Source organism: Neophocaena asiaeorientalis, unplaced genomic scaffold, assembly GCF_003031525.2.
Source record: "Neophocaena asiaeorientalis asiaeorientalis breed wild unplaced genomic scaffold, Neophocaena_asiaeorientalis_V1.1 scaffold255, whole genome shotgun sequence".
NCBI classification, from domain to species: Eukaryota; Metazoa; Chordata; class Mammalia; order Artiodactyla; family Phocoenidae; genus Neophocaena; species Neophocaena asiaeorientalis.
Genome location: NW_020175398.1, coordinates 589545 through 609746, shown reverse-complemented (window position 1 = coordinate 609746; position 20202 = coordinate 589545). Strand labels below are relative to the sequence as shown.

The window sequence follows — 20202 nt, the reverse complement described above, 5'->3', positions numbered from 1 at the left end:
TCCGCAACCGGAGAGGCCACAGCAGTGAGAGGCCCGCACACCGCAAAAAAAAAAAAAAAAAAAAAAAAAAAAAAAAAAAAAAAGTGCTATGGGGTTAAATCATAGTATTCTTGTAGGCCGTAGGGAATAAAAAAATGCAATTCTTATTGTGAAAAATTTAAAATAGTTTTTATGATGAGTATAATACTATCTATAATACTATGATAATTACTGCACAGATGTTACATACATAACCAGTGACACTGAAATTCTTGCTAGCAAGATTCCTTGTTAGCGCTGCAAAGAGATATAAATTGATTACTGAATACATGTGAATAAAAAAAGAATTTTGCAAAGTTGGTTCAGTATGGAAATATCCCTAGGATTTTCTAGGTTCGGTAGGTGGAAAGATTTATTTTTCTTTGAAGGAAGTAACTTTTTTTTTGAACGATGAGTCCTATGGTGTGTATTGGAGGGGTTTGGCTTTTTTAAAAATCTTGTATTTGTTGTAACTGTTCATATCTTTTCTGTGTTGAATTCATTATTCTCATGGTACTGGCCTTTTAAACTACGTGCCTCTGAGTCTTTCAATTTATAAATATGTTATCTTCATAAATATTGTAAAAACAACAAAAAAGTAAAATCTATTAATATACTATGAATGTGGATTGTTGTATAGATTTTTGTACATAGATGTTTGGTCTTGAATTAAAAGTATATTTCAATATAATATTGTTTACAATTATAAGCTAACATTTATTGAGCCCCTACTTTCTCTCTCTCTCTTCTCTCTCTCCAATTTATTTCTTAGAATAAAAACAATGAGTTATGTGATTTTATTATCCTCATCTTACACATGAAGCAATAGGAACAGAAAAGTGAAGTAACTAACCCAAAGTCATAGACAAGGTGATCTCATTAATGATCAAGTATATCAAATTTCTAAGATTTACTAATTTTATTCATTATTTATTTTGATTTTAATCAGGAAAACTTATAAATATTACCTTGTCACTATGTCCTACAGGCATATTGGAAAGGTGGTTTTTGTAGTTTTTTAGTATATTTAGTATGTTAGTATAGTTAGTAGTATATTTTTCAGTATGAATTTTATTTAAGGTACAGAGTCAACTCACAGTCAAATGAGTGCAGAAAATGTATCTGTTCACTTAAAATTCTATTCACTACTCAATTTATAAACATAGGAGGTTCAAGTAGAATATTTTCTACTAATTTTTGATAAATCGTGACAAATGTGCACTCAAAGATGTGACAGCCTACTGGAAAATTGCCCTTTACCACAGTATTGCTGAGAAAAATAATCTCAGAGTGTCTTTTTAGCCAGTCTGTTCTCAGCTTCTTTCTCCAAAAAGAAGATTATGTTTATCAGGACCAAAAATGTAAAATAAGCTACATTTATCTCAAGACCACATACACATGATGCATGAGCACACACACTCACATATGCACATACACGTACACACATACACACACACATGCACACGTCCCCTATTATATCTTGCTCTTTGCTTCTTGCTTCCTTACCTCATTCCCAAAGAACTATGTACTCAGTAAACTATAAAATAATCCTTACTAATATATTGGGAGTGAATTACTCAAACATTATTCTTCCAAAAAGGGGCAAATTTAGCTTGACCTATGAAATGGACACTACCTATGAAATGGACACTACCAAACAATTATATTTCATTTATGATCATTTGAAAATTCACTTATACTTAATGAAAATATTATGTCTTGCAGTTCACACTTTGTGTTGCTATTTAAATTTTTAAACAGAGATGAAACTCCAAGTGGTACCATATAATGAAATCACTGAAGTAACTGAAATTCTACTTCTGCATCTTATTTATTGCTATACTTCCAATTTACTGTTTAAATGCAAGAATATATAGTATTACAGGTTCTAGAGACACAAACTACATCCTAAGAGAACTTGAAAAATTCCAAACTGGTAAGAACTTAAAAATTACTCTTGAATTGAACACATAGTCTACAAACCAAGTGTATAGTTGGGAGTTATCCAGATTAGCTCCTATATGATACATTATACCTAAAATATAAAAGATACTAATTTGAAGTTAATATATGTATTATTATAACTCAACTGTAACCACAGAATCTTTTCAGAACTTCCACCAAAAAAAAAAGTTTCTTGGGGAGGAATATTTTATCACTTAAGACTGTTGAGAATTGATATAACATGGTAATAACAAAAAGTCAACCAATTTTGTATGGTTTTATCACTCTTTTTAAATTCTCTAGATTACACTCCCTTCTTGCTGGTACCTGGGGTACTCCAACCACCATCCTCTTGATGCACCACTGAGTCAAGAGAAAATCTGTTTGGTGAATTTCAACTGAAATATCATGTGAATGTGATGTATAACTTGTAAATTAGTATACCAATGCAAGGTACTAATTTGTTTTAACAGTGTGCTCTGGAAGACTGAAAGGGCCTGTTCACAAAAGAATGCTTCACTATTGACAACGTTTCAGATGACTTCAAGGAGGAGATGTGCTTGAGAATGAGGTCTAGTCTGGCACTCTTGGCTTTATACCAAAAAGAGATACATCCATAAAGCCAGGCAAGGAGGTCTGCAATGTGATCAAACACAAGTTACACATGAGAAAATTATCCTAGTATATTCTTTGCAACACTTTTGAAAACGTAACTCAAAGATGTAGTTTCTAGTTACATATATTGTAGATATCCAGGAAACTGTAAGGAACTGAACTTGACTGGTTGTGTTGACAGAGTGTCAGAACTGCAGGCCGTTGCCAGAAGAAAATGTGGGAGTACAATACACAAGAAATGGAGGTGCATCACTGATTCTTTTTAATGCATATGGAAGTTTACAGTAGCAGTGATTGAGTTCAGACTCTAGTTCTACAAAGTTTGTCAGGAGGCGCACTGCATAACTGTGGGGAAACTATTTTCGCACTCCAATTAAACTAACATCTTGGTGAGTCTAGATTTTTAAAATTAGGTTTCAGATGAAACTCGCTAAATTCTATTTAAATTGTTAAGACATATTGATATATCACTCTGCTCTAAAAATGACTAAAAATTCACCAAAGGCTACGTGGCCTTGGGCAAACCAATCCTCTCTGGCCCTAAATTTCCTCCTGTGTAAAATGAGAGTTTAGACTTGATCATCTCTGACCTTCCAACTATAATTTTAGATCTACGATCTGATATATAAAACAGCTTAGGAAAGATAGCAATTAACTTCTCTTGAGTGCTTGTCTCACCTGAAAGAAATCTGAGCTCTGTTAAAACCTGCTTTTCTTAGCTCAAAGACCATACTGACTTGACAAAATTAAGTTACATAAGAAAAGTCTTCCTACAAAAGGCAATTTCAAGGATTTAAGTTTGATTCCAGGATTATTTCAAATTATTCAGGTCAGTATACTAAAGTGTGGTCAAGATGACAACTCTGCCCTAAACGCAAATACATGTAAATGAGTGTGAAAGAATCCATGACCTTCAAAAACTAACAGAATTGAGCTTAGCAGTCATTAAAATTCTAAATGTATTCAATGTTTTTCCAAAGGCAGTATTTCCTTTAAAAAAGGCAATTTGGAAAAGCTTTTCTTATTTTGCCTAAATTGCCAAACAAAGAAGTAAGGCGTGGTTTAAGACGGCGCTGGAGATCCTACCATATGATGCTGCTTTAGGCAGATATAAAATGGGTAATTTTCCTTTAACAACAACAGACGGCTTGTGTTTTATTTCTTGAGTTTGCCATGAATCACTATAGAATTCACAGCAAGTAAATGAGAATGTGTTCCTTTCTTGACTCCCTGCCATTGTTAATTCCCTATTTCTTTTTTTTTTTTTTTTTTTTTTTGCAGTATGCGAGCCTCTCACTGTTGTGGCCTCTCCCGTCACATGGCTCACGGGCCCAGCCGCTTTGAGGCGTGTGGGATCCTCCCGGACTGGGGCACGAACCCGTGTACCCTGCATCAGCAGGCGTACTCTCAACCACTGCGCCACCAGGGAAGCCCTTAATTCCCTATTTCTTAAAAGTAGAATGAGTTTTAAGAAAGCCATGTGTTGTCAACAGTACTTCCTATTAAAATTCCCTTTAGTTCTTTATGTGGCGACATGATAGAATTCAGAACAATGACTGATTTAAATTGACACAGCAGAAAAAGTCTTCCCAAAAAAGTCCTCACTAACATCCAGCACTCATATAATCACTAGATATGCTTTGAGGTTTATAATTACTTCTCTGACACCCTCTATTCACATGTGAAATCATTTCTGAATGTAAGAGAACAGAAATGAGGCTTAAATACTAGTCTTTATAGAATACAGAGTTATTCTAAGGGTTGACCAAAAAAGTGCAATACACCCCTCACCCTATCTCAGTTAAAAATAAATTCTTCTAAAACACAGAGCTAGAAATTTGTTGCAATGATAATGCTGTCCAAACAACCAACAACAGAAAATTAAATGGCTGAATATTTTCTTTCATAATATATTTTTTCTTTGTTTTATAGTCTAAACATTTCTTCTTTGTGAACCTTAGTTAGCATAAAAAACTTCATGAATAGCTCTCCTGACTCACAGTCACTTAATGTCTTCCTTAAAACCGAATCTATAGAATTGAAGTTTTAACTGTAATATTTCTAAGTTAAGTGAGGCGATTTGACAGCACTATAAAAAACATTAAGTTTGTGGTTGCTGTGAGGTTGTCTGATTTCTGAATTCTGTAGTCTAATTTCTCCCAACAGGTAGAGGAAGCCTGTCCATATCTTTGAATAATGTTCTCCAAAATTTATTACTATTTAGGTTATTCATATTGGTACATGAAAACTTTATATGAATGATATTATAATATCTAGAAAAAACACTGCCCTCAACTTTTCCTAAGCTCGCCACATTGATCACATCAGAAAATATCCATAACCACAAACCTCAAATGGTCCCTTAGGGATGCCCTAAAATCCCACTCTCATTATCACAATGATTACTTCATATCTTTTCCTCAAACCAGTTCTGTCTTCTCCTACTTCATTCTCAGCTGATAACCACCTTGTCTCTTGTTTAATGTTTCTGGGAAAAACAGAAGTGATAAGAAGATGACATACATACCCCACCATCACCTCTACCCACCACTTGCCCCTATACCTTGGACTCTGACTTTCCTCCTGTGGAACTATCCTCCTGATAAAGTTCCCATGTTTCCACTGAATGCTAATAAACAGCTTTGTTTTCTCACTTGAACCAACCCATCTTGACTATTCAAAGACATTGTCCCTGCAATTGTATCACTCTCTCTTGGAATCATCAATTTTTTTCTCTTTTCCAAATCATCCCCATTGGTGTAAAAACACAGTGTGTTCACTGATATTGGCAGCTTAATTTTAAATTAATTTTCAAAAAGCAGATGAAATGGATGGATAAATGAATAGATGTACAACAAAGCAAATGCAGCAAAATGCATAGAATCTAGGTGGTATGGCTATGAACACTGAACTGTTACATTCTTTCAACTCTTCTGTATGTTGGAAAAATTCCACAATAAAATATTATAAAAAATCATAGTCTAATTTCTTGCAACTTAAAAAAAAATTTCCTCATCTACTTCTAGTACCACTTATTTCTTTATTCCCCCCACTCCTACAAAGTATTGCCTAAACGTTTTGACTTTGATTTCACTTCATTGTAAAAGGTTCATATAAGGAGATAGCATGGAATGTCTTTCTATTGCTAATGTCCAAACATTCTGTATCTTTATAGTCAAATCATATCTTATAGATATCTTACCAGCTTCTTTTTGGATCCAGCCTGAAAATCTTTGTCTTTTAATTGGAGTACTTAGTCTGTTTACATTAAATGACTACTGTTATACCATTACCAATATATATCTTAGTATTGCTCTATGTAGTAGACTGCATGTGATCATCTCCATGGTACACATTAAGAGGGTAGTGAAATAACATATAGCTAACAAGCTAACAGTGATAATTGACTAAAAATGGTTAAATAATATAAAAGGAAGCAAGGGGAAAAAAACATAGGACAAATCACTACTTTTACCACAACCTGGACAATGCAACAATCTGAGACTAGTTAACTCCTATTTACTGCTGATTCTATCCTCACACATGTGTATGTGTATGTGTGTATGTTATGTGTGCATGTCTATGTGTCATATATTTAATTATTTTCATGTTTCACCTCAAAAGACATTATTATTATAGTTTTACATAGTCAACATTCATTTGGATTTACCTACATATTTACTCTTTGTTCCACATTCTTTTCTTTACCTCTATGCTTCCATCCAAGCTCATTTTCCTGGACGAAGAACACTCAAGTATTTTCTTTTAGTGTGGATCTGCTGGTGATAAATTCTCAATTTTTGTTTACATGAAAATGCATTTATTTCAACTTTATTTTTGAATAATATCTTGCCTGGATAAAAATTATAGGATAGCAGTTTCTTTCAGTACTCTGATTAGTTCATTCCATTAATTTTGGCTATCATTGTCACTAGCTAAAAGTCAGTTGTCTCTTATTTTGAGGTAAAAGTTATCTCTCTTTTTAAGGTAACATGTCTTTTTCCTCTGAGTGCTCTGAAAATTTCCTTTTTACCTTTGATTTTTGATGTTTTCTTAGGAAATAACTGTGTGCAATTTTCTTGACGTGCATGGCACTTTTGAATCTGAGTAGTAATGTCTTTCATCAGTCTTGGAAAATTCTTAATTATGTATCAGCTTTCAGGTTTTTCAACCTCTTGTCTCTATATTTTATTCTGGATATTAATTCTGACTTATCTTTCAGTTCACAAATTCTTTCTTCAGGTTTGTCTAATCTGCCTGCTACTAAAGCTATTAACTAAAGCAACTGAATTCATTTCAGTTATTGTAGCTTTCAATTATAAAATTTCTATTTTATTCTTTTTTATAGCTCCCTCCATCTTGCCATTTAATTTCCTGAACACATTAATTTACAGAACTTTAATATCCCTGTTTGATAATTCTAATATTTGCATCATTTGTGGATTAATTTTAAATTATATTTTCTCTTTTTTTCAGTCAATATTGTTTTTTCATGCCTTGTTATTTTTAATGTAATATCACAACTTGTACTCTATGTACTATATACTTAAATATCAATACTATATTCTTATACACTTATAGTAAATAAGAAGTTAGAGATGATGATATCTTCTTCCAGAGAGAAATTAGTTCGTTTGTGAGCAAAATATTATGGTAAAGATAGATCATCTTAATCTAATGAGAGACTAAGCTGATCTGAAACTGGGCTTTAGTCTTTGTAAGATCTGATCCCCACACTTCACCCATTCCAGAGTCCCAGGTAAAAATGTGGGGTACTGCGGCAGATCATAATTTCCAAAGATGGTTCTAACAATCTATGTCCATTTATCTTGATCCTGATAAGAGGATCCTGACCCTCTGTAACAACCTTATCAATATATTAGAATAGAAATCCTAGCCTGTGACTTTTGACTATAGATCACAAAAATGCCCTGTACTTGTGCCTCTTTTTCTTTGAGATTCTCATTCTTGAAACTCAGCCACAATGCTACGAGGAAGCCCAAACTAGAAAATTTGGAGATAATAAATGCACAGGCCACATCTTGTGTTTGGGATGACATCCTCAGCCAAGGTTCCAGCTGACAGCCAGCATCAAGTCCTACATACATGTGTGAAGGCTCCTCCTCCTCGAGACTGTGATTCTAGTCCCCAGACATCATGCTACCCCCAGCCTTTGAACCTTCCCAGCTGAAGCTTCAAACACTATGGAACAAAGACAAGGCACCCTGCTGTAACCTCAAAGAATTCATGAACCACAGAATCTCTTAGCATAATAAAATAGTTATGCAACACTACATCTCAGGTGATTTGTATGCAGCAATAGTAACTGGAACAGCTGCCTTCTAGACCTTTTGTTCCTGAACTTCAATTCCTGTCCCCCTAGACTAGTGAAACTACCAAAAGCTCTTCTCAATCCCTCCTTGCCTTATTCACTGCTTTGTAATTGGCAGATATTCACATTTCTGGATTTTCCCTCTTTCCAAAATCTTGACCCTTCAAGAGCTTGCTCACTTAGTACTTTTCTAGTGGTTTTAATATTTTACTTATTCTTGGTTGGGAGGGTTCATCTGAAACAATTTAATTCTTCTTTTTTGGGAGCATATGTCAACTCAACCCATGGAATTTTTAGTTTAAATCATTATACACACACACTTCCACCTATATTTTTAATTTCTAAAAGGCCTATTTAGGTCATTTTAAACTGTGTTGTTTTTAAAATCTTTTTATGCTAACAATTTTAAGCCTCTCTTAATTCTTAAAACATAGTAGAAAAGTTTATATTTTATATTTATGTCTGATAATTCTATTATCTGTAGCTTTTATGAATGTGATTCTCCTGTGCTTTCTGTTTATTCTACTGGCTCTTACTTATGATATATATTAATACCTTTTTGCCTTAAATACATTATTTCTTGAAATACATCTTAAAAAATATCTTGGAAATTATTTATGCCTTATGTGAAATTTTATATTTCCAGAAAATCTGTTTCTGCCAATTACTATGTTCACTATCATCCTGGCATCAACTTATATTAAATTCTTCATTTGGGGTTTGACCACACAGATAGCATGAATTCTGGCTGCAAAACTTGTCGAAGGCCAACTCAAATTTTCAAGGGGAACATTTTTTTTCCTCCGCTCAGGCCCAGGTTACTAAAGACAAGATGGTTTCACTCTTTGTGGATTGAGTTTACTGATAGTTTGCTGTTGTCCTTTGGTATTCCCACTCTATGAGGGGAGTTCTTATTTACCTCTCCATCTCTACCACAAAACAGACTTTATATCATGTCTACTCTGGGCTATGCATCCTTCAACAGAAAACGGAAACAAGCCTTGCCATATAACCTAAGGTTGAAATTTAGTTCGGTCACTTATCTTTCAAGCTTGCCATTTTCTCTTCTTTTATTTGCTTTAGCATTTTGGGATTTGTTATTGTTTTCCCAGGTCACAATACGTTTGAAGGATGCTTGTACATTTTGTCTAGCTTCTTAGTTCTATTCATTAAAAGAATCACTCAGATACCCAGCGAACTTTGTACACTCCTTCAGGATGGCAGCCAGGAATCCAGATATATATGTGAGTTTTACCTGATAGACCCACTTAAAAAAGGTATCACACAATGCAAACAAAACAAGGTGGGTTCAGCCATGAGAGATGCCAGTCTGTTCCCTCTGGCCAGTGAAAATGAAAGTGAAAGCTGATTAAGAAAGCATCTGGAAGTGCAAAATATGGGCCCAAATTACATGTTATGGCTTCTTGCTGCAGCTTAACACTATAATATCTAAACTATTTTTGTCTTAACTCAAATTCTCTTTTGTATGCTAATAAACACTGGAGGGCTACTGTGCCCCTAAGACCTTGAAAATGAGGGAACGAGATGACTTTTTGAAAGTTAAACTGAAATTTACCACTTGGATCTGAAGTGAGCCAGGGGTATCACACTGCCCCAGCAGGTTGTCCTTACATTTTATACCTAAACCTCTTGATTCCATGCTCACCGAGCAACCTCCTGATTTCCATGTAAGCCTATCTGTGAGCAGAGAATATGCTGATCATGCTGACAGGACTATTTCTAGTCTGGGTTACAGTGATTTCTCTTGGTAAATCAATAAAGTGATGTCTGGGTCTGATTTGGCTTCCCTTATAGCTTAACTAAAGCATGACATAAGCTGATTATGCTGACAGGAACATTTCTGCTGGGTGTAACCACTCAGTTTCTCACTTTAAACTAATGGAGTGGCATTTTAGGTGTCTCCCTAGTTCATTCATGAATTTTAATTAGCTCTCAGTCCTCTCTCACTCTAGATGTTGACCAAGTCAGTATTTTTCAAATCCAGATTTCCATGTCATCAGGAACACAATGTACAATTCCAGGGTATGTGAAAACGGAATAGTACAGGACATTCTCCTGGAATAATATTTAACAGAAACAGTAGGGGGAAAGACAGAGTTTCCTTTTTTATTAAAAGAGCAAATATAGGGCTTCCCTGGTAGCGCAGTGGTTGAGAGTCCGCCTGCCGATGCAGGGGACGTGGGTTCGTGCCCTGTCCAGGAAGATCCCACATGCCGCGGAGCAGCTAGGCCCGTGAGCCATGGCCGCTGAGCCTGCGCGTCCAGAGCCTGTGCTCTGCAATGGGAGAGGCCACAGCAGTGAGAAGCCCGTGTACCGCAAAAAAAAAAAAAAGAGCAAATACATTCTACAAAATTTATATTCATCTTAAAACTAAAACTGAGATTCTAAGAAATTGCCACTTGCTACCAACCATGTGTGTGTGTTCCTGAATCACCAGATGCCCAGGGCTACTTCAGTGGCAAAGTTGGTGAGTCAATGCTTGGAGGACACCATCGAGCACCACTTCACATTCACGTCTTCCACTGGTTGGCTGGTTGTTTGTTTGTTTTTTTAAACGACTACTATACTTCCTTTTCTGGTCCCTCCTTCTCTTTCCCATTCTGCTGATCAATCTGCTTATAATGTGGAGAAATTCTATTTTGGGTTAATGGTAGACTGATTTTTTTTGTTTCTCAAAGTATAACCATTACCCAGTTCAATTAATAAGTAAGAAATAGACTAGAAACTCAATTATTACCTACATAAAGTATTTTATAGCTAGTCTATATGAAAGCCACACTAAGCTATCTTGGAAACATTTATACTTGGTTTACTCTCAAGGACTGAGCAGAAAGTTTTCATGTTTCACACTTTCCTCCTTTGGCTCTGGGAATTAGCATGGTAGCTATAAATAAGGCTGGGTTTAGAATAAGGAATAGCATTCAACTATCTCCTTGCCCAAACTCTTCAATGATTTCCTCTTGCCTTTAGGATAAAGTTCAATGCCCTCAACATGGAGTAGGCCATGATCTGTCTCCAGCTCACTTCTCAGAGGCTCATTTCTTGCCCCACCTTGCCCTCAATGTGCCTACCTGTCAGATTGAAATTCTTTCAGTTTCCTAATCACTCCATGCTCATTCTCACACCAGGGCCTTGGAATTCCATGTCTCCTCTGCCCTGAACACCCCATCCAGCTATCATCTGATAGTTAACTTCACTCTTCAGATCTCCACCTAGATAGGAAGCCCCTTCCATTCGGCCTTCCATGCTTGGTTTGCATGCCCCTCACTGTAGGACTTCAGTGGTCAGTGCTCTCTGGGCATGCCCTCTCATTGCATTTTCAATATTTCATTACAAAATCTCTTGTTTGCTTCTCCATATCATTTTACGGACTGCAAGTGAACTACAACACTAATTCCTCTGCATCCTTCAGCTACTTACTCCTTTTAGAGCTTTTGGCAGAGGATGCTAACTTCCATCCTTTATCCATTCTTCCTTTCTTCCTTGTTGCACCCACAGTTTAGCTGGGTGTCTGGTTGTTCAATACAGAGTATATTTCTCAATATCCCCTGCAACTAAATGTGGCCAGGGAATGTGAGCAGAAGGCTTATGTGCAGTTTTCAGGTCATCTCCACAAGGACACTTATCCTGGATTCTCTGTCCATCTTCTTGATGGCTAGGAAAGGGTGATGGTTTGGAGATAAACTTGGAAGGCACATGTTGAAGTTGGTATAAATACCCCACTAAGCCTATACTCCTCAGTTCACATTACTGTGCAGGAGAGAAATAAAACTGTCTCTTATTTGAGTCATTTAAGACAATCAAATCTCTGTGTTACAGCAGCCAAGAACACAGAGGTCAATTTAGATGTCATTTCTTCCAGGATACTTTCATGTATCTATTACCAGACTATAAATTCCATTAAGACCAGATACTGAATTCACACTTGTTTAATGACACATAAATTAATAAATGAACGAATGACTCCAAGAATCTAGTTATATACTAACCTAATTTATGAATATAATTTCAAAACTTTACAATAAATGGTAGCATAAGTAATTAAGTAGTATCTGTAAAAAATAAATTAGCAGGAATAATATATTTAATTATAGAGTATATTTAACATCAGTATATCTATTAATATTATCCCATAAATCAAAGTATAAGGAAAATACAATCACCATAAGGTGAAATCTTGGAGCAAAGGGAGAACGCAATCCTCTCTCATGAAGTAATGTACTCTCTCCACCATCAGCATTAATTGCAGCATCCTCCAGCTCATGAGGAATTGGGTAGGAGAGCTGAGCTCACAGAGCCCAGAAGAAGGACTAGGAAAGAGGTCAGCTCAGGAGGGACAAAGAAAGCAAAACATTTAAAGGAAACTCTGACAACCCTTCAGTCTCACCTATTGACATAAAGTAAAGGAAATGTGTATCTTCATTTCATGGCAAACAAAGCAGCATGCACTAATCAATTGGCCATGGACCAAATTCCCTCATGCAATTTATCCAAAACAATTATTGTACTTGTCACTTGTTGCTGTTGTTATTTTTGTTTCTGTTTTCAAATAATTCAATAAAGTGTTGGAAACTTTTATGCAAATAACTGTCTCATCTTACACACAAAAATAATAGCCAATGATAAATGACTTTGTGCTGTATATCAGAGTATTTGCTAAAAGCAATTTACATACATCATCTCTGAAATCTGTTTAAAAACAATCTAGTAGATCCCTATCATCAGTGTTGATTCATATTATTTTTATTTAACTATTATATATACATGTTAAAATGTAATTACAGTTTTTTAAACTACAATTCATGACCCATTATTGGGTTGCAAAATCAATTTAATGATTTGAGGTCACTTTTTAAAAAATTTTATAGAATAAATTATACTACAATAGGGCAGGGCAGTGGAAAAGAGAGAAAATACCAGAAAGCAGTTCCTGAAGTATGCACAAATGATGTTCCATGGAAAGTTTTATTTTGGTTAAATACACACACACACATATCTCCACCCAAAAACTATATGCCAAAGAGGTTAGAACTGCGTCATTCTTAGGTCCCCTTACTCGTAGTTGCATAGCCAAAAGCCTATTGACCTCACAGTTGTAGCATGCTCTCACTTTCTTTTTATCCTGGCTCCACTACCTCACTCCAACTGTCCAGTCTTGAGCCCCCATTGGATTGTTACACCCTGGATTCAGATTGCCTTCTGTTCTTCAGTGGTTTGAAGTAGGAAAGATTAGCTTTGGGGCAGAGTGCTATGAGGGAGACTTTCCTTCAGTGACACCAAGTTCCATTTCTCTGGGGCGACCTACTGTTCCTCCCCCATATATAAATAGGAATTCAGGCTGTGCATCTGGGACCACAAAGACCCAAATGATTATTTTTTTTTTTGCAGTAAAAAATATGGAACTCTTCACGAATTTGTGTGTCATCCTTGCGCAGGGGCCAATTTTAGTATATGTACTGCCGAAGTGAGCACGACCCAAATGATTTTTAAATCTTGATTCTAATTCTCCCAACCACCACACCACGTAAGTTGTTACCTTTGACTGTATGCGTTGGGAGTGTAGGTGCATTTCCCCAAGCACCTGCAGTACCTGCAACCAATGAGGAATCTCTCCAGGTGTGTAAATTTCAATTTTAAATTGTCAAAATAACCTTGAGAAAGAAGAACACAGCTGGAAGAATCACACTCTCTGGCTTCAGATTATACTACAAAACTACATCATCAAAACAGCATAGTACTGGCCCAAAAATAGATACATAGATCAATAGAACAGGATAGAGAGCCCAGAAATAAACTGATGCACTTATGGTCAGATAATCTATGACAATGGAGGCAAGAATATACAATGGAGAAAAGACAGTCTATTCAATAAGTGGTGCTGGGAAAACTTCTACATGTAAAAGAATGAAATTAGAACATTCTCTAACACCATACACAAAAATAAACTCAAAATGGATTAAAGATCAGAACGTAAGATGGGATATTCTAGAGGAAAACATAGGCAGAACACTCTGACATAAATCGCAGCAGTGTTTTTTTTTTTTGGATCCCTCCCCTAAAGTAAAGGAAATAAAAGCAAAAATAACCAAATGGGACCTAAGTAAACTTAAAAACTTTTACACATCAAAGAAATCCATCAACAAAATGAAGACAACCTACTGAATGGGAGAAAACATTTGCAAAGGATATGACTGATAAGGAATTAATATCCAATATATATAAACAGCTCATACAACTTAACATCAAAAACTCAAACAACCCAATTGAAAAATGAGCAGAAGAACTAAATAGATATTTTTCCAAAGAGGAAATGCAGATGGCCAGCAGGCACATGAGAAGATGCTCAACATTGCTAATCATCAGGGAAATGCAAATCAAAACCATAATGAGATATCACCTCACACCTGTCAGAATAGCTGTAATCAAAAAGAACACAAATAGCAAATGTTAGCAAGGATGTAGAGAAAAAGAACCCACATACACTGTTGGTGGGAATTGGTGCAGCCACTTTGGAAAACAATATGGAGGTTTCTCAAAAGACTAAAAATAGAACTGTCCTTTGACCCAGCAATTCCACTCCTGGATGTACATCCGAAAGAAACGAAAACACTAATTCAAAAGATACAGGCACCCCAATGTTCACAGTGACATTATTTACAATTGCCAAGATATGGAAGCAACCTGTCAGTCAACAGATGAATGGATAAAAAGATGTCTATATATATATATATATATATATATGGCAGCCATAAAAAAATAGAATTTTCCTGTTTGCAGCAACATGGTTGGACTGGAGGGCATTATGCTAAGTGAAATAAGTAAGATAAAGAAAGACAAATACCATATGATATCACTTATATTTGGAATCTAAAAGATACAACAAACTAGTGAATATAACAAAGAACGAAGCATACTCATAGATATAAAGAATAAAATAGTGGTTACCAGTGGTGGGGGAGGGGTAATATATATGTAGAGGAATTGGAGGTGCAAAGTACTGGGAGTAAGATAGGCTACAACAGTGTACTGTACAACACCTGGAATATAACCAATATTTTGTAATAACTCTAAATGGAGTATACCTTTAAAAATTGTATAAAAAATTAAAAATAAAAAATAAATTTTAAAAGTCAGTCCTAGATGGGAGTGACAGAGGTGAATGACAGAAACTGGCATGGCAAGATAAGGGTCTCTGGTGAGTGGAGACACATAGCAGTTTGGGAGGGAGCCTTCTTGAGAGTAAAATGTACCAATGATCTACTTAGCATTATAAAGAGGGAAACTCCTCACATAATCTCCCCAAAGGATGGCTGGAGAACAGTCATATTTGTTACAAACACTACTTCTAAGCCAAAGGGGCCAGTAGACATTTTGGTGCTATTTAAAGCCTTTTGTTCAGGCTTTAAATCTGAGTCTTGCCAAAAGAAGGGAAGCAGATTACTTCAATTCAAATCAATTTAGGTTCAGATTTTTTATGCAAATTCTTAGCTTACAAACATTTACTCTAAAAATTTTAAAGAAAAATGATTTAACTCGACAAAAAGAAAGTAGACGTTAATCCAGTCCTCAAACATTTTTGCTCCTCTGTATTTATTAATCTGAATCACATAAAACAGAGAAGCAATGCCACTTCCTAAGAAGAAATCAAATTTCAAGTGTAATTTCTTACCAACGAAGACCTCCTATTTTACCTCAAAGATACCTTTTGGAATCCACTGAGGGGGATTTTAAGACTTTTCTCTTGGTACTGCCATAGTCAATACCATTTGCCATCTCTAGGACAAGCAGTCCAAATAAATAGCCAGACAAGTACCCCGTGAGTACGTAGTCAAGCTAGATAGGATTCCCAACAAAATCTTTTTCTCTTTGAAATAGTTAAATTTTCATACTGCATTCCATGTTAGTTGTACACACTGGACCTACTCATTTGCATGCAAACCATATTTATATTAATGAATTTAAGTAGAAAAATGAAGGTTCAGGGAATTCCCCAGCGGTCCAGTGGCAAAGACTTGGCACTTTCACTGCGGTGGCCTGGGTTCAATTCCTACAAGCTGCGTGGCACAGCCAAAAAGTAATAATAGTAAAAAAAATTAAATTAAAGAAAAGAAAAGAAAATGAAGGTTCAGAACTGTGTAATTATGTCCTAAAAGATGCTTTCGTTCGAAGTAACAGGAAATTTGAGGCGAATGATTTTGACTCGTGTGTGAAGCTGACTTGTATAAAGGGGTCAGTTCAAGGTTTCATTTTGCTCCTTCTTCACTAATAACGTTTATGGACATTTATGGATAGCAGCTCTTTTTGCTTACCTCATTTTTTTTATTGAAGTATAATTGCTTTACAATGTTGTATTAGTTTCTGCTTATCTCATTTAACTCTCCTAAAACCCACTGACATCTGTATTGTTACCACCATCACCTCCACATTACAGAAAAGGAAATAAAGAGACTTAGGAAGATTAAGTAATAGGTGCAGAGATCCAGGGCTTGGAAGTGGCAGAACTTGGATTTGAACACATGTCTGTGTGATGCCGAAAGCTGTACATTTAACAGCTATGCTGATGTGGTCTAGTCAGAGGTCCGTTTGTTAACAGAAAGGAAGGCTTTACAGAAGGTGGGAAATCTTCAGAAAAAAATGCCTCCAAGGACTGCCTTTTGTGGCAGGGGGCAGGAGAGAACAATATCATATAAAAAACTGACAGAAAAGTGTTAGATGGGATGATACAGTTATATTTTTTTTAACTTCTCCAGTTAATTTCCTGTCTCCTATTGCTGTCCTGAAGTTCTGTGGAGCTGAAGGTCTTAACACTGCACTGCAGCCATTTAGAACAGGTGATGAGTGTAATTACACATACAAAGCTTTGCCCTGATCAAAAAGTCACCTTCCCTCTTTCCAGAATTTTACAACAATCCCCTGGTGACAGCAGCAATAATAGTTCACAGTTATGTTGACTTTTCCCCATACTGAAAACACCTGGAGATGAATTACACCAAGAATGTCCTAATATTAAGTTTTCCTGGAACTCTTCTGAATCAGTAACACATATTTGATGAAACTCTCTATCAGTGGCCTCCCTGATGCCTAATGGCGTTCCTGGTACTATAAGACTTCAAAAGCCTCTGGAGACAAGGTCCTGCCTCCCAGTAGCTTAGAATTCCAGTATAATACACTCAAGGACAAGTCTTCATTTTATGTATACAGTCCATTTTTTTTTTGTCTTTTACAATTTTATTTTATTTTTTTTTTACTTCTCTGAACTATTTTTGATATTTTTTTTTTGTGGTATGCGGGCCTCTCACTGCTGTGGCCTCTCCCGTTGTGGAGCACAGGCTCCGGACGCTCAGGCTCAGCGGCCATGGCTCATGGGCCCAGCCACTCCGCGGCATGTGGGATCTTCCCAGACAGGGGCACGGACCCATGTCCCCTGCATCGCCAGGCGGACTCTCAACCACTGCGCCACCAGGGAAGCCCCTGTGAACTATTTTTAAAGTAGGAAATCAGATAAAAAATGCAAGTACGTCAGTAGGACTGTCCCTGTGAAGCCACTGGCAGAGCAGGAGCATCTACAGTATGAAGTGTCCTTTGTTGATTGGCCTCAAACTAAAAATAACATTCAAATACCCTATCTCTTCAGTATAAAGGAATTAGCTGGATGCACAGTGTAAATATTCATGAAAGGAAAGAGATCCTAAGGGAAGGTAAATCTCTAAATCCCTGAGACTTTCTGTTTCCTTCATTTGCTGCCTAGTTTAAAACACCACCAAAACCAAGAACTTTCATAGTAAAAGTTGCTGCCAAGTGTCAATGAGAATGAGTCCAAAAGTAAGAATAAGAACAAAAATTTCAAAATAAGAATGTTTAAACATTGCTTTCTCTTCTACTTGTGCTGCTCGTGTCCCTTTCCCAATTAGTTATAAAACATTTTTGGTTCCTCAAGGAGGGGCGGGAGGGATAAATAAGGAATTTGGGATTAACATATACACTACTATATATAAAATAGGTACCCAACAAGGACCTACGGTATAGCACAGGGAACTATACTCAATGTTCTGTGATAACCTCTAAGGGAAAAGTATCTGAAAAAAAAAAAAAGAAAAAAAAATATATGTATGTATAACGGAATCACTTTGCTGTACACCTGAAACTAACACAACATTGTAAATCAACTATACTCCAATTAAAATTTTTTTAAATAAATAAAAAATTCATTTCTGGTCCCTCAAATGAAACCTGGAGGAACCTCCAGGTCCTAACAGTTAGTGTAGAAAGAGCCGAATTCGATGCAAAAGCTGCCAAGTGGGTCTAGGAGGGCCCCGTGGAGATGATCTCTGTGCTCTGAAAGGGGTGGGGGTGGAGACAGAGGGAACAGCTCTTCACACTGTATCACCTGAATGAGAAGAGGTTGAACACTCCTATCCTCCCCCCTTCCCACCACACACCTCAAAGGGGAGCTTTTGCACATCTTCAGTGGAGCGGGAGGGAGAGGCTGCAGGACACTGAAAGAGTGAAAAAGCACCAGGAAAATCAGAACACATTAAGAAAGCAAATACCTGGACAGTCCTGGGAAGTGCTGACACGGAAACAAAACCCACTAGCCGGTACAGCACAAGGGGGGATTGACCTAGGACCCCAGAGGCGGGAAAGGGGCTCTGGTGCAGTGAGGTTTACAGCTTCACATGAGGGGAAGGAAGAATGGGATGGAGCAGAGGCCCCAGAGCAGGATGTCTTTGTTTTTTTCTTTTGGTCTTCAAAGATGAATTTTTTTCTTTTCAGATTAGAAAGGAAAAAGTTAAACTCTATTTGCAGATATCATCTTACAGGTTGAAAATCCTAGGAATCTACTTTTTTTTTGCACATTTGATCAACCCATTTTATTTATTTATTTATTTGTTTTTACATTTCTTTTTAAAATATTCTTTTCCGTTATGGTTTATCATAATATATCGAATATAGTTTTCTGTGTTATACAGTAGGACCTTGCTGTTTATCCATTCTCTATATAAAAGCTTATATCTGCTCACCCCAGCCTCCCACTCCATCCCTCCCCCAACACCCTCCCCCCTTGGCAACCACCAGTCTGTTCTCTATGTCCATGATTCTGTTTCTTATTCATAAATAGGTTAATTTGTGTGCACCCCTATGTTCATAGCAGCACTATTCACAATAGCCAAAACATGGAAACAACTGAAATGTCCATTGACAGATGAATGGATTAAGAAGATGTGGTACATATATCCAACAGAGCAGGACGTCTTTAATGACTGCCACTGTGGACATGTGAGTCATCTCAGATCTGCCAGGAAAGGGCTTAGGGAGGTGGTGGGGAAAGGGGGTGGCGTGAGGAGCAAGGCGGGACCCCAGCTCACCCAGGTGGGGGGCTTTATTATTAATACACACCTTGAATTCTCTTTCTCAGGCTGTTACCGCCTATGTGCCCATCTGAAAAAAAATTCATTCTATTCGTTCAACATATTATTTTCTAGGTGTAAAACCAATCAGTTAAAGAAAGTTAAACTATATTTTAAATATTCCAGAGAAACACACTGTTAAAAATAAATGACAACAAAAGAGCTGGGAAGCAAAGAACTCTCTTTTATAATGCTGATCATCACTTCCTAAATTAGCTATTTTGTAAGCATGCATTTTGGGGTCTTAATTTTCTATATCATAGGCCACACAGGTACAGTTTATTTTATACACACACACACACACACACACACACACACACACACACAAATACAACTGAAGTAAAAATCTAAATAAAAACCTGAACAGCAGAGGGAGAGCTGTGAAGGCAGTGGTGACAGAAGCAGCTGTCCATAGAATCAGAGAGTGTTGAGGAACATCTGTAGATTTCAATGAGTGTTGTGATTTAGATTTTGTCTTCAAGAGAGAGGCTTTCACATTGTCAGTGAAGGAGAGAGCAAGTTTGTATTTTTAAGAGGACTCAAAAGTCTAAGAAAAATATGAAATTTGGAAAGTTGGGAACATGACTGCCAAGACAATTGAGGCCACAATTCTACTTTGAAAGATGCAAAGAGCCCAGGAGGTGAAGGTTGATGACTCCCTTAATGGACTCAGTCAGTGAAAGGTCGGTAGCTGGAGCAAGTTGCATACAGGAACACAAGGATTTGGGGACTCAGGGACATAGCCTATCACCAAGGCCTTGGGAGGCTTTCTACTTTAAAGTATGATGATGTTTGAAATTGTAGCATTAAAATTGGGCATTGATCAGCTGGGAACTGTTGTCTCATAACCAGGCGATCCAGGGG

The 20202-nt window shown here is 36.6% G+C and overlaps 1 protein-coding gene and 1 pseudogene across 2 annotated transcripts in view; both read right to left on the bottom strand.

The window, feature by feature from the left end:
* CTNNA2 (catenin alpha 2) overlaps window positions 1–20202 on the bottom strand; it is a 1017322-nt gene that overhangs the window by 966575 nt on the left and 30545 nt on the right. The gene's annotated exons all lie outside the window — the stretch shown is intronic.
* Window positions 13321–13402, bottom strand: LOC112414119 (uncharacterized; annotated as a pseudogene).